General features: G+C 48.7%; 2 long non-coding RNA genes across 2 annotated transcripts; both read right to left on the bottom strand.

Annotated features, from left to right (window-relative positions):
- Positions 1-257: 257 nt before the first annotated feature.
- On the bottom strand, positions 258-861 carry LOC135572567 (uncharacterized). Its single transcript, XR_010464403.1, has 2 exons — positions 814-861; positions 258-299 (listed from the first exon to the last, which is right to left on the bottom strand). It is a non-coding gene; the product is annotated as an uncharacterized LOC135572567 (long non-coding RNA).
- Positions 862-7,325: 6,464 nt separating this feature from the next.
- Positions 7,326-7,926, bottom strand: LOC135572566 (uncharacterized). The gene is made up of 2 exons (XR_010464401.1): positions 7,882-7,926; positions 7,326-7,367 (listed from the first exon to the last, which is right to left on the bottom strand). It is a non-coding gene; the product is annotated as an uncharacterized LOC135572566 (long non-coding RNA).
- Between the last annotated feature and the right edge of the window lie 2,953 nt (positions 7,927-10,879).

The raw sequence follows: 10,879 nt of genomic DNA, 5'->3' as shown, positions 1-10,879 counted from the left end.
TGTGCTCATTAAAAACATTCCTCTCGGAGCCTGAACATGAATGAAAGAACCTCGGAGAGATAACGAAGAGCTCACCAAAACAGTTGAAATGACCAAAAGATTCAGAAGCCTTTTCTCTTAGAATACCTTGAAGATAATGGTATCTAAAGATTAGTGGAATCTGTGTGGGTAGCTGGACAGGTAGGATGACTGACAGTGAAGGTGAACAGGTGGTCACGTGTCAGGTGACAGAGGAATGTATGAGACTGAGGCAGGAATTCCTTTAACCATAAAGTGGTATATTTACTGGGTAGTCTGTGCTGCATCACAAAGGAAACAAATAACATGTATACAATCAAATTCATAATCAAAGATCAAATCATATCATTCATTATTAACATAAATTAGGGAATTCAACAGTCCAGTTCATTAAGAAGTCAATAGTAATCATCCGCGAGTCATTTAGGCTCACAACTATTTATCATAAATCATGAGAATACAAACAGTGAATGGTTATACAATCTATAATCCCCATGATCTAAGTCAATCAGTTAGCAAACAATGACGTTTCTCATTTCACGCTTTCAACAGTCTTCATGTGTACATATAATTAATTTCAATTACACATGAACCATATCGATTGTGTAATTGGCCTTTGAGGATCTGTAGGGCCGTGATCATTGACAATTCACATTACACAATATGTTTGAAGCTTGCGCTCCAAGCCGCGCTCCGCGGTGATAACTATTAACAGTAACTGAATGGCCCACTCTCCCGATCGCCACAGATAATTCAGAAAGGTAACATGAAAGGTAACAAAGTCGGTGGACTTACGTGGATTCATGGACGCACAGAACTTCTGGGTGAGATGGAGTTAAGAGAAAGCAGCGAGATCAGGCGATGGCAATTTCCTCCCTTTATGGAGTTGAGATCTGTCGGACATTTCCACCTGACCTAATTAAAGCGCCCCTGGCCCAGCTGAGTAAATGGCAATGAATTAAAGGAGTATTCCACCAACTCCATGGGCCTTTTCTACAGCCACCCCGGAAATTTGTTAAATTCCACACTCCTCAAAAAGGCTCATTGCTCCCCGTCCTCTGTCATCTCAGGGAGAGGAATCAGTCGGGCAACTGGCCGGATATATGTCCGGTTCTTCACCTGGATCTCCACTGATCTAACACGACCATCGATCCCAGGCATGGTCTTAGTTATACAGCCCACCGGCCAGGAGGCTCGAGGCAGCTGAGGGTCCACCATCATTACTACTTGGCCAGTTTCCAGGCTGGCCATTTCTCTCCGCCATTTCCCTCTGTGCTGTAGACTTGGTAGGTAATCCCGAATGAATCGGGCCCAAAAATGGTCAGCTAAGATTTGGCTGTGTCGCCACCGGCGTCTGCCTACGAGGTTGGTATCAGCATACATGGCTTGAGGAAGTGACGCATCTCGGCGTCCCATCAAGAGCATATTCGGTGTAACCGGATCGGGGTCAGCGATGTCTGCAGAGAGATATCCCAAGGGTTTGGAGTTCAGAATCCCTTCCACCTCTATCAGGACGGTCCTCAAGACAGTTTCAGTGACAGTTTGGTCCCCTAGTACGACTCGTAAGGCCGTCTTTACAGATTTGATCTCTCGCTCCCATGTTCCTCCAAAATGAGGAGCGCCTGGAGGGTTAAATTTGAATGAGATTTGTTGGTCCATCAGCTGATCCTGGAGGCTGGGTTCCATGGCTTGGAAGGCTTCCTCCAACCTGGCTTCTCCTGCCTTGAAGTTCGTACCTCTGTCAGCCAGAATCTCGTAGGGTTTCCCCCGTCGGGAGATAAACCGCCGTAGGGCCATGAGGAAGGCTTCAGTATCCAAACTTTCCAGTAGGTCCAGGTGGACACATCTGGTTGTCAAACACTTGAACAGAATGCCCCAGCGCTTTTCCACACGACGACCTAACTTGATCATCAAGGGGCCAAAGCAATCTACTCCTGTTGACCAGAAGGGTGGTTTAAGGAGGCGCAAGCGAGATGGGGGTAAATCTGCCATTTTGGGCACCGTAGCTCCGGCCCGCCATCTCTGACATTCTACGCAGGCGTATTGGTGCTTACGAATGGCTCCTCGTCCTCCAATTATCCAGTACTTCCGCCTCATCTCCCCATAGACCCTCTCTGGCCCTGGGTGGAGAAGCCACTCATCATAACTCTTGATGAGGAGCCTGGTAAGAGGGTGTCTGGAGTCAAGGATAATTGGGTGGATAGCATCTGGGTCCAAAACCTCTGCTTGGCGCAGCCTCCCTCCGACTCTGATCACTCCAAGGATTGGATCATATTCTGGGGCAAGAGAGAGAAGACGGCTGCCCTTAGCCACTTCCCTACCGGCTTTCAGAGCTTTCAACTCCTCAGGGAAGCTAACTGCTTGTGCTTGCTGGAGGAGTAGTGTCTCTGCCGCGAGGGAGGTAGGTATAGAAGCCACCCCATCTGAGGTCTGGTTTGTGGCTGTGATCAGATCCGGCAGTGTGTGGGATTGTGTTAGGTCAGGGAGAGCCGTTGTTGGTTCCGTAGAAATGCTGTAGCATTGGGCGGACTTCCTTAACTCATGAGCTTCAGTTGGTTGCGGAGGGGCCGCACGCCTGGGGGCTGTCGGCCACTCTTTCTCTGGTTGGGACAAGAATGGTGGTCCCAAGCTCCAGCGATGGGGTTTAGCCAATTCCTTAAGGGTTTTACCTCTAGTAATGTCATCAGCAGGATTGTTTATGCTATCAACATACCTCCAGTCCTGGACTTCTGTTAGTTCTTGGATTTCCGCAATGCGAGTTCCGACAAACACCTTATACCTGCAGGACTCCGACTTGAGCCAGGTCAATACAGTGGTCGAATCACTCCAGTAGATGACCCGTTGGATTGGCAAGGTGAGCTCGGCTCGCAAGGTAGAGGCCAACTGGGCTCCGGAAAGGGCAGCACTGAGTTCCAGCCTAGGCATTGACAACTGCTTCTTGGGTGCGACCCTGGACCTGGCCATGACAAAGGAGACATGGGTGTGGCCTGCCTTATCCTCCACTCTAAGATAGGAAACCGCCCCATAGGCTCGCTCCGAAGCGTCACAGAACACATGCAGTTCCAGGCATGATCCCAGTTGGTCAGCACAGGATGGTACATAACATCTTGGCATTTGGACATCAGAGAGCTCCGTTAACTCAGTTTCCCAACAGATCCATCGTTCCACTAGGTCAGCCGGGTGGATTGGTTCATCCCAGTCCCTCTTGGTCTGCCACAGGTCCTGGACTAAGACTTTGGCCCGTGTTGTGTATGGCAGGATATACCCAAGGGGATCGTATTGACTGGCCAGGGTCCGATAGATGGTGCGCAGAGTGGGGGTTTCGGTACTCGGGGATGAGCGGTGCTTATACCCCAGGGTATCCGGTATGCAGCTCCACCTCAGTCCTAGAGTGGGCTCTTCTGGGTTAGCCCCAGACTGCGTTAGCCATAGTTCACTGCTACTGGACCTAGCTTGTGGCGGGAGGTGCTGGATAACCTCCGCTCTGTTACTAGCCCACTGTCGGACCTCAAATCCCCCTTTGGACAGGAGATTCCGCACTTTATCAAGGAGTGATTTCGCTTCAGCCGTAGATGGGATGCTCTGTAAGCAGTTATCCACATAGAATGCATTTTCCACTGAATCCAATACTTCTGGGTCACTGTCTGGATGCTCCCGTGCGTGTCTCTGCAGAGCGTATATGGCACAGCAAGGACTGCAGGTGGTGCCAAATGGGAGTACCTGCCATTCATAGATTGTGGGCTCTGCATCTCGTTCCATATCTCGCCATATGAACCGGAGCAGTGTGGTGTCGGAAGGCAGTAAACGAATCTGATGAAACATGGCTTTGATGTCTCCACTGATGGCTGTAGAGTGCTGCCGGAACCGGAGAAGGACACCGAGCAAGGAAGGACCTAAGGTTGGTCCGGGGAGTAGACAGTCATTCAGGCTTTGACCAGCTGCTTGGAATGAACAGTTGAAGACAAGTCTATACTTCCCACCATGTTGCTGGATAACATGGTGAGGGAGATACCAGGATTCACGGAGTGCGTTTCCCTCTTCATGAGCTGTCACTTCAGTGACGTAGCCTGCCTTCACAAGGTTATGAATCTCTCGGTTATGAACTTCTGCAAGCTCAGGATTCTTCACCAGGCGTCGCTCCGTTCCACGCAGTAGTGGGAGTACAGCCCGTGTCGTGGTTGCCAGAGGAGGATGGTTGGGCACCCGTAGCAGTGGGGTTGCATACCTGTGAACGCCATCCATTTCAGTGGTGGTGGTGCTCTTCTCCAGGAGGTCTAATGCATAGGAGTCATTTTTCGAGCGAGTGACCTCCTGTAGCTTCCGGTTGGAGAAGGTGTCCATCTTCCAGAGCATCTCAACATTCCGAAGGAGGTCAGTGGCTGCATCTGGATTGCTTCTGGTGAAGAGGACTTGCTGTGACTGTACAGCTTGGGTGGAGAGAAGTAGATGGGATGGACCTTGCACAGCCCAACCCAAGGATGTATGGACAGCAATGGGTCCTCCTTCTGTTCCAGCTCGTATAGGCTCAGTCGGGGTGACGAGATGTGGGTGGTCTGACCCAATCAGGATAAGTGGTGCTACTCTGGCCAGGTTAGGAAGAGGCAATCCTCGTAGATGAGGATATTGTTTCTGTAGAACACTTACCGGGCAGGAGTGCTCTGCGAGATTTAAGCCATCTGCCGTGAAGGCATTGGTGATGTTATAGGCCATGTCCCTGTTTCCTGAAGGTGAAATGCTAAAGGTTACAGCAGAGCCTTTCATTTGGATAACATCATGTCGCACCGTTCTGAGATTAAGGGTCTCGGGGGTCCCTTCCAGGTTAAGCTGACGGGTGGCCGCTGTGAGAATGATTGTTCTTTCTGACCCATCATCTAGAACGGCGAATGTATCAATGCTTCTCCCTTCACTTTGCAGAGTGACCTTGACCACCTTCAACATGACCCTTGGAGACCGGTTCTGCTGGTCGAGATACAGCTCCTTTGCAGCTCCTACCATGAGCATACTCTGCTCCTTCTTTGCTTGGGGAATTAGATCATGCAACACGGTGAGATGGATTTCTTTACAGCGGTTGCAGGGTTTCCTCAATGTGCAGGTCTCCACCTTATGGCTACGGGCACACTTGTAGCATCGCTCGCCTGAAGTGATCCAGGCCTTCAATTGAGTTTGAGTGAGCTTTTTTACTCTGGGGCATGAGCCAAGGAAGTGCCCCTTACTATTGCAATATGGGCAGTAAGGCTGGAATTTGATGTTCTTGCTCTTGAGAGGGGTCTTCTTCCCGGGTTCCTCCACGGCCTCACTATTTAAGTACATGGTAGTGGGATTTGGTCTTTTCTGTCCCTGCTGGCGTTCAAACTCCTTCCTTCCCCCTGTGGCTATGGCGGAGATTGTGGCCTGGTGAGCGATGCTCTTCGCCTTTGCCTTCACCTCCAACCATGCGGCCAGGTCTCTGAGAGCATAGGTGCTTCTCGAGCCCTCTTTCAGGATGCCCTTATTCAAACAATGTTCAATGAAACTGTCTCTGAGGTACACTGGAAGTTTGCTAAGAAGCCTGTCCACGTGGGAGCCACATTTAAGCTCGTTCCCGTCTTCTCCTTCAACGGATTGGAGCATCGAGGTCAGGGATTGGACAGCCAGGGAGAATTCTTGGAAGGCAGCATGGTCTCCCATTTTAATTGGAGACGTGTTCAGGATGTTGTTTAGTTCATTCTGGACCAGCTGACGTGGCTCACCATATCTCGCCTTCAGGGCCTGGAGAGCTGCAGTGTATGGTGTTGCGGAGTGCATAAAGGATTGGGCCAGCCTGTATGCACTGGGAAACCGCAAATGATCTATTAGTACTTGGTATTTGTAGCGTTCTGACAGATGACTGTGAATACCCAGTAGGCTCTCCAATGCCATTTCCAAAAGGACAAATTCACTCTCCTTTCCATTTTCAAAGTATGGCAGTTTGGGTCTGGGAATTCCATAGGCTGAGGCTACTAGAAGTTGCATAATGTTGGCTCCCTCTTCTGGTTGCGTGAAGGACAAACCCGGGACTTCTGATGAGCCCACTGTGGCCTCATTGGGCCGGTCCCCTACTGTCCCAGACCCTCCATTTGTGGCAGCCGGAATTGGGCGAGAGCCCTCTGACCTGTTGTTTGAGGACTGGCCTGGCCCTGGACGAAAGGAACGATTTGCCTTGGTTGGTAATTGGCGGAAAGGCGAAGGAGTGATGCTTTGTCCAGATGGAGGAATGCTAACTTGTGTCACTGGCGGAGCGGCCTGTCTCCCGTGCTCCGTGTTGGCTGTTGACCCCGGAGCCTCCGAGGACTGTGTGCCATGCTGTACCAGAGGGGCAGATTGGGAAAGAAAGGCAGACAGTTCAGGTCCATGTGGAGGGGTGGTCAGGTCAACTCCCTGTTCGTTCCTCTCCAGGAAGGATGTGACCATCCGTGCCTCCTCCAATTCCCTTCTGGCTTGACGGTGCCGTCGCTGCTGTGCCAGGTCCTTGGCAATGAATTCCCTTTCCTGTATAGCTCTACGGGCCTGCACATCCAATTGGTGACATCGTTCGTCAGCCTGTCGTTCCTCCTCAATCTGTCGCTCAATTTCCTCCAAAGCTAATAGTTTCATCCTCTCTTGTAGAACAGCGGTCTGTGAATCGCTGAGGGCTAGTGAATGGTGGCTGCCATGGCCACTTCCAAAGGGGTATCCACTGGTCGAACTCCCACTCCGTCTAGAGTGCTTCGACGATTTCCCATTAGTTAAGGGGTGAGCGGAGCCTGCCTCTGGAAGCTGGTCGACCTGTGCAGTGGGAGTTACCTCCTCCATAGGTTCTTCACGTAGACCACTTTCCTGCTCCAAAGCAGTTTCCGGTCCTTGGCTCAGAGGGGATGGTTGATGGCTGAAATGTATAGTTGATCCATCAACACCTTGAGCTTTGGTGGGCTTGCCCTTTGATGTCGGAACCTCGACCACATAATCCTTAAGATAACCAGGGGCTTGCCTGGTTCTTCTGGTGCTGCTGGTAGTTGAGGATGAAGCCTTTGTTGCTTTAGGCTTAGCTCCTGGATATTTCCTTTGTTCCAAGACCTTTCCCTCAGCTCCTCTCCCCTCCTCTCTTCTTCCTTCCAGTGGAGACAATTCTTCCCTCTCCGCCTCCATTTCCTTTTCACCTGTCTTTGGTTCAGTCATCATCCAGCTCGAAGGACCATTGAAAGATTACTGGAATCTGTGTGGGTAGCTGGACAGGTAGGATGACTGACAGTGAAGGTGAACAGGTGGTCACGTGTCAGGTGACAGAGGAATGTATGAGACTGAGGCAGGAATTCCTTTAACCATAAAGTGGTATATTTACTGGGTAGTCTGTGCTGCATCACAAAGGAAACAAATAACATGTATACAATCAAATTCATAATCAAAGATCAAATCATATCATTCATTATTAACATAAATTAGGGAATTCAACAGTCCAGTTCATTAAGAAGTCAATAGTAATCATCCGCGAGTCATTTAGGCTCACAACTATTTATCATAAATCATGAGAATACAAACAGTGAATGGTTATACAATCTATAATCCCCATGATCTAAGTCAATCAGTTAGCAAACAATGACGTTTCTCATTTCACGCTTTCAACAGTCTTCATGTGTACATATAATTAATTTCAATTACACATGAACCATATCGATTGTGTAATTGGCCTTTGAGGATCTGTAGGGCCGTGATCATTGACAATTCACATTACACAATATGTTTGAAGCTTGCGCTCCAAGCCGCGCTCCGCGGTGATAACTATTAACAGTAACTGAATGGCCCACTCTCCCGATCGCCTCAGATAATTCAGAAAGGTAACATGAAAGGTAACAAAGTCGGTGGACTTACGTGGATTCATGGACGCACAGAACTTCTGGGTGAGATGGAGTTAAGAGAAAGCAGCGAGATCAGGCGATGGCAATTTCCTCCCTTTATGGAGTTGAGATCTGTCGGACATTTCCACCTGACCTAATTAAAGCGCCCCTGGCCCAGCTGAGTAAATGGCAATGAATTAAAGGAGTATTCCACCAACTCCATGGGCCTTTTCTACATTGCCCTTCACGTGTTTTCTTTCCGCACTTTGTGAATGCAACAGTAACAGCGGCTAAAACCTTCAAACAATCATTTCTACCACTAACAAGGGTGAAATCATCTGTGATTGGTTGATTTGAGGAGACATGTGGTTTTGTGATAGGCTGGCCACAACACCCATGAGCTTCCACTGTGGGTTCTTTAATCTAGTGGCTGATGATGCCAGTTTGAAACAGAGAACTTTGTCTGTTTGTCTTGACCCCCAGGACACTGTGTGTTCCTGTTATAATGTCTTACAAGGACACACGTCTTATCAGGCATGAGAGTGTGTATAGCGCGATTCCTTCAGGACGTAACAGGAAACAATACTATAGAATGCTCATGCAAAATGCAGCGCTTTGCTACAGAGCAAGCTACACCAGGAGGCCAGGAGAAGCCTGCCTTAACTAGGATAGCTGCATTATCACAACTACATGTAAATGTGTAGGAATGTGACCTTTGCAATTGAAACTGATGTAAGTAAATGCCTCAGTGACATGGATAGGGAAGTTCAGAGTAAGACAGCCAGTCACACCTCGCAACGGCTCAGTCCTCCCCCTTTTCTCGCCCTCTTTCTACTGACTCCTTTAATGGAAGGAAATTAAAATGGCCCTCAACTCCACACAGCATCCAGTTGTAAATCTCTCTCCCTGCGGTTTACAGTTCAAATTAACGGCCCAACATAAGTATTTGAATTTCATGAATTGCAATAATACTTACATCACAAGATTGTGAAGTCATGTCTCGAACAGCGATGATATGATACATTTAGAACCATGTGCAAAGTGGCCCCCAGATAGATCCTGATGCATTATAATAGAGTTTATTGGGCAACCCCTGAGTGCAGATATTCATGTTTCATACTTGAAGGCTTCGCTGCCTTCCACACTGGAGCGTTTAGTTGGGAGCATTAAGTAGTAAAGGAGATTAAAGGACTGTTGGCTTTTCTTAATAACTGGGGCACTCAGTCATGGGGTGAGACATATTTTCAGTCTGATAGCAGTCTGCCGACTACGCCACAGCCTGGCTTAAACAATTGAATGAATATAAAGGCCTTAAAAGTGTAGTGATTTACCATGAAAATGGCAAAAGTAAAAGTTAAATACTTCTGATTCATTACGGCATATTGATGAGGTATTTCAAGCCATTTTTATTTGTATTTTGATCGACAAAGTCAAGGTGTTTGCGTTTTTGCCTGTGGGTTACTTTGGTGCATATATGTGCGCGTGTCTGTTAGTATGTATGCTTGGGTGGGACATGCATCCGTCCATGCATGTCTGTCTTTCTGTGTGTGTGCCACGCACGACCGTGCCTGTGTGTGTGGAGCAGAAGAGGACACCGTTGATGATTCTCATCTCCTTCCTTGTGACTGTGTGGAGTCAGTGAGCCGTGGCAGGGCTGCCATAACTACTAGTTGAGCACTGTCAGCCACATGACCCTCTCTCTGTACCAGGAGATGTGCTTCCCTGACAGACAGGCCTTTCCAAACAACAGACGTGGGCATTGAATGTCCCACAGAAATGGCAGTGCTTCTTAACTGAGTACCCAACTCCTGTCACATAGATTGACTATAAAGTGCATAGATTGTATTTTAAAGAGCATCTTCAAATGGTAAACAATGTTTCAGCTTTTAGCATAGCAACATTGTCCTTTATAGGCTGTAGTCTACAAGCTCAATATGTCGGCTAAATTCATAGGCCATTCTTTGACAAAAAAGCTTCTGGAACACTAGCTGAAGCATATATTTCCTAATCTCTTAACCTTCATGTACCTGCCCTCTTCAGACCAATGCTCCATTCACAATCAATGCCACCTCGGCTAGAGCTGAAGAGCCCTTAATAGCATACTGGTTCCATATAGACAAACAGCTCAGTGTTGTTCTCCTGCTACCTAGCTTCCTGTCCTGTCCCTTCAGTATCTGGGCCCAGCATCTGTTTGTGTCTGTTAATTGGGGAGTTAATTGATATGTACCTCAGTTCGATCCTGCCGTGTGTCAGGCTCCACCGCTAGCACCGGGGTCACGACCTGCATTTGGGTGCCGGTCCCCTGAGAACCAGCCTGCAGCGTGGAGTCTATAGAGCCAGGCCAACTAACACCACAAACAATTAAAACAACTACACTGTCTCTCTGAGTCTCTCTCTGGGTCTCTCTCTCTCTCCCCGGGCCTAGAAGGAGTGTTCCATCCATCTACTGTAACGATATTCGTCGTGAGAAGGAGAGGAGGACCAATGCGCAGCGTGATAAGTGTCCATTATTTTTATAAAATAACTGAACACTGAACAAAACGACAAACGAACAGTCCTGTACGGTGAAATGAAAAAACACTGAACAGAAAATAATCACCCACAAAACACAGGTGGGAAAAGGCTACCTGAGTATGATTCTCAAACAGAGACAACTAACGACACCTGCCTCTGATTGAGAACCATACCAGGCCAAACACATAAACGCAACATAGAAAAACGAACATAGACTACCCACCCCAACTCACGCCCTGACCAAACTAAAACAAAGACATAACAAAGGAACTAAGGTCAGAACGTGACAGTACCCCCCCCCCCTCCCAAAGGTGCGGACTCCAGCCGCAAAACCTGAACCTATAGGGGAGGGTCTGGGTGGGCGTCTGTCCTTGGTGGTGGCTCTGGCGCGGGACGTGGACCCCACTCCACCACAGTCTTTGCCCGCTTCTTTCCCCACCTCAGTGGCGCCTTTAGTGCGGCGACCCTCGCCGCCGACCTCGGTCTGGGGACCCTAGCAGCGGGCCCTGAATGGACGG

Source organism: Oncorhynchus nerka, linkage group LG2 (assembly GCF_034236695.1).
Source record: "Oncorhynchus nerka isolate Pitt River linkage group LG2, Oner_Uvic_2.0, whole genome shotgun sequence".
Classification (NCBI taxonomy): Eukaryota; Metazoa; Chordata; class Actinopteri; order Salmoniformes; family Salmonidae; genus Oncorhynchus; species Oncorhynchus nerka.
Note: the sequence above shows the minus strand (reverse complement) of the source record. Positions and strands in the feature narration are given on the sequence as shown.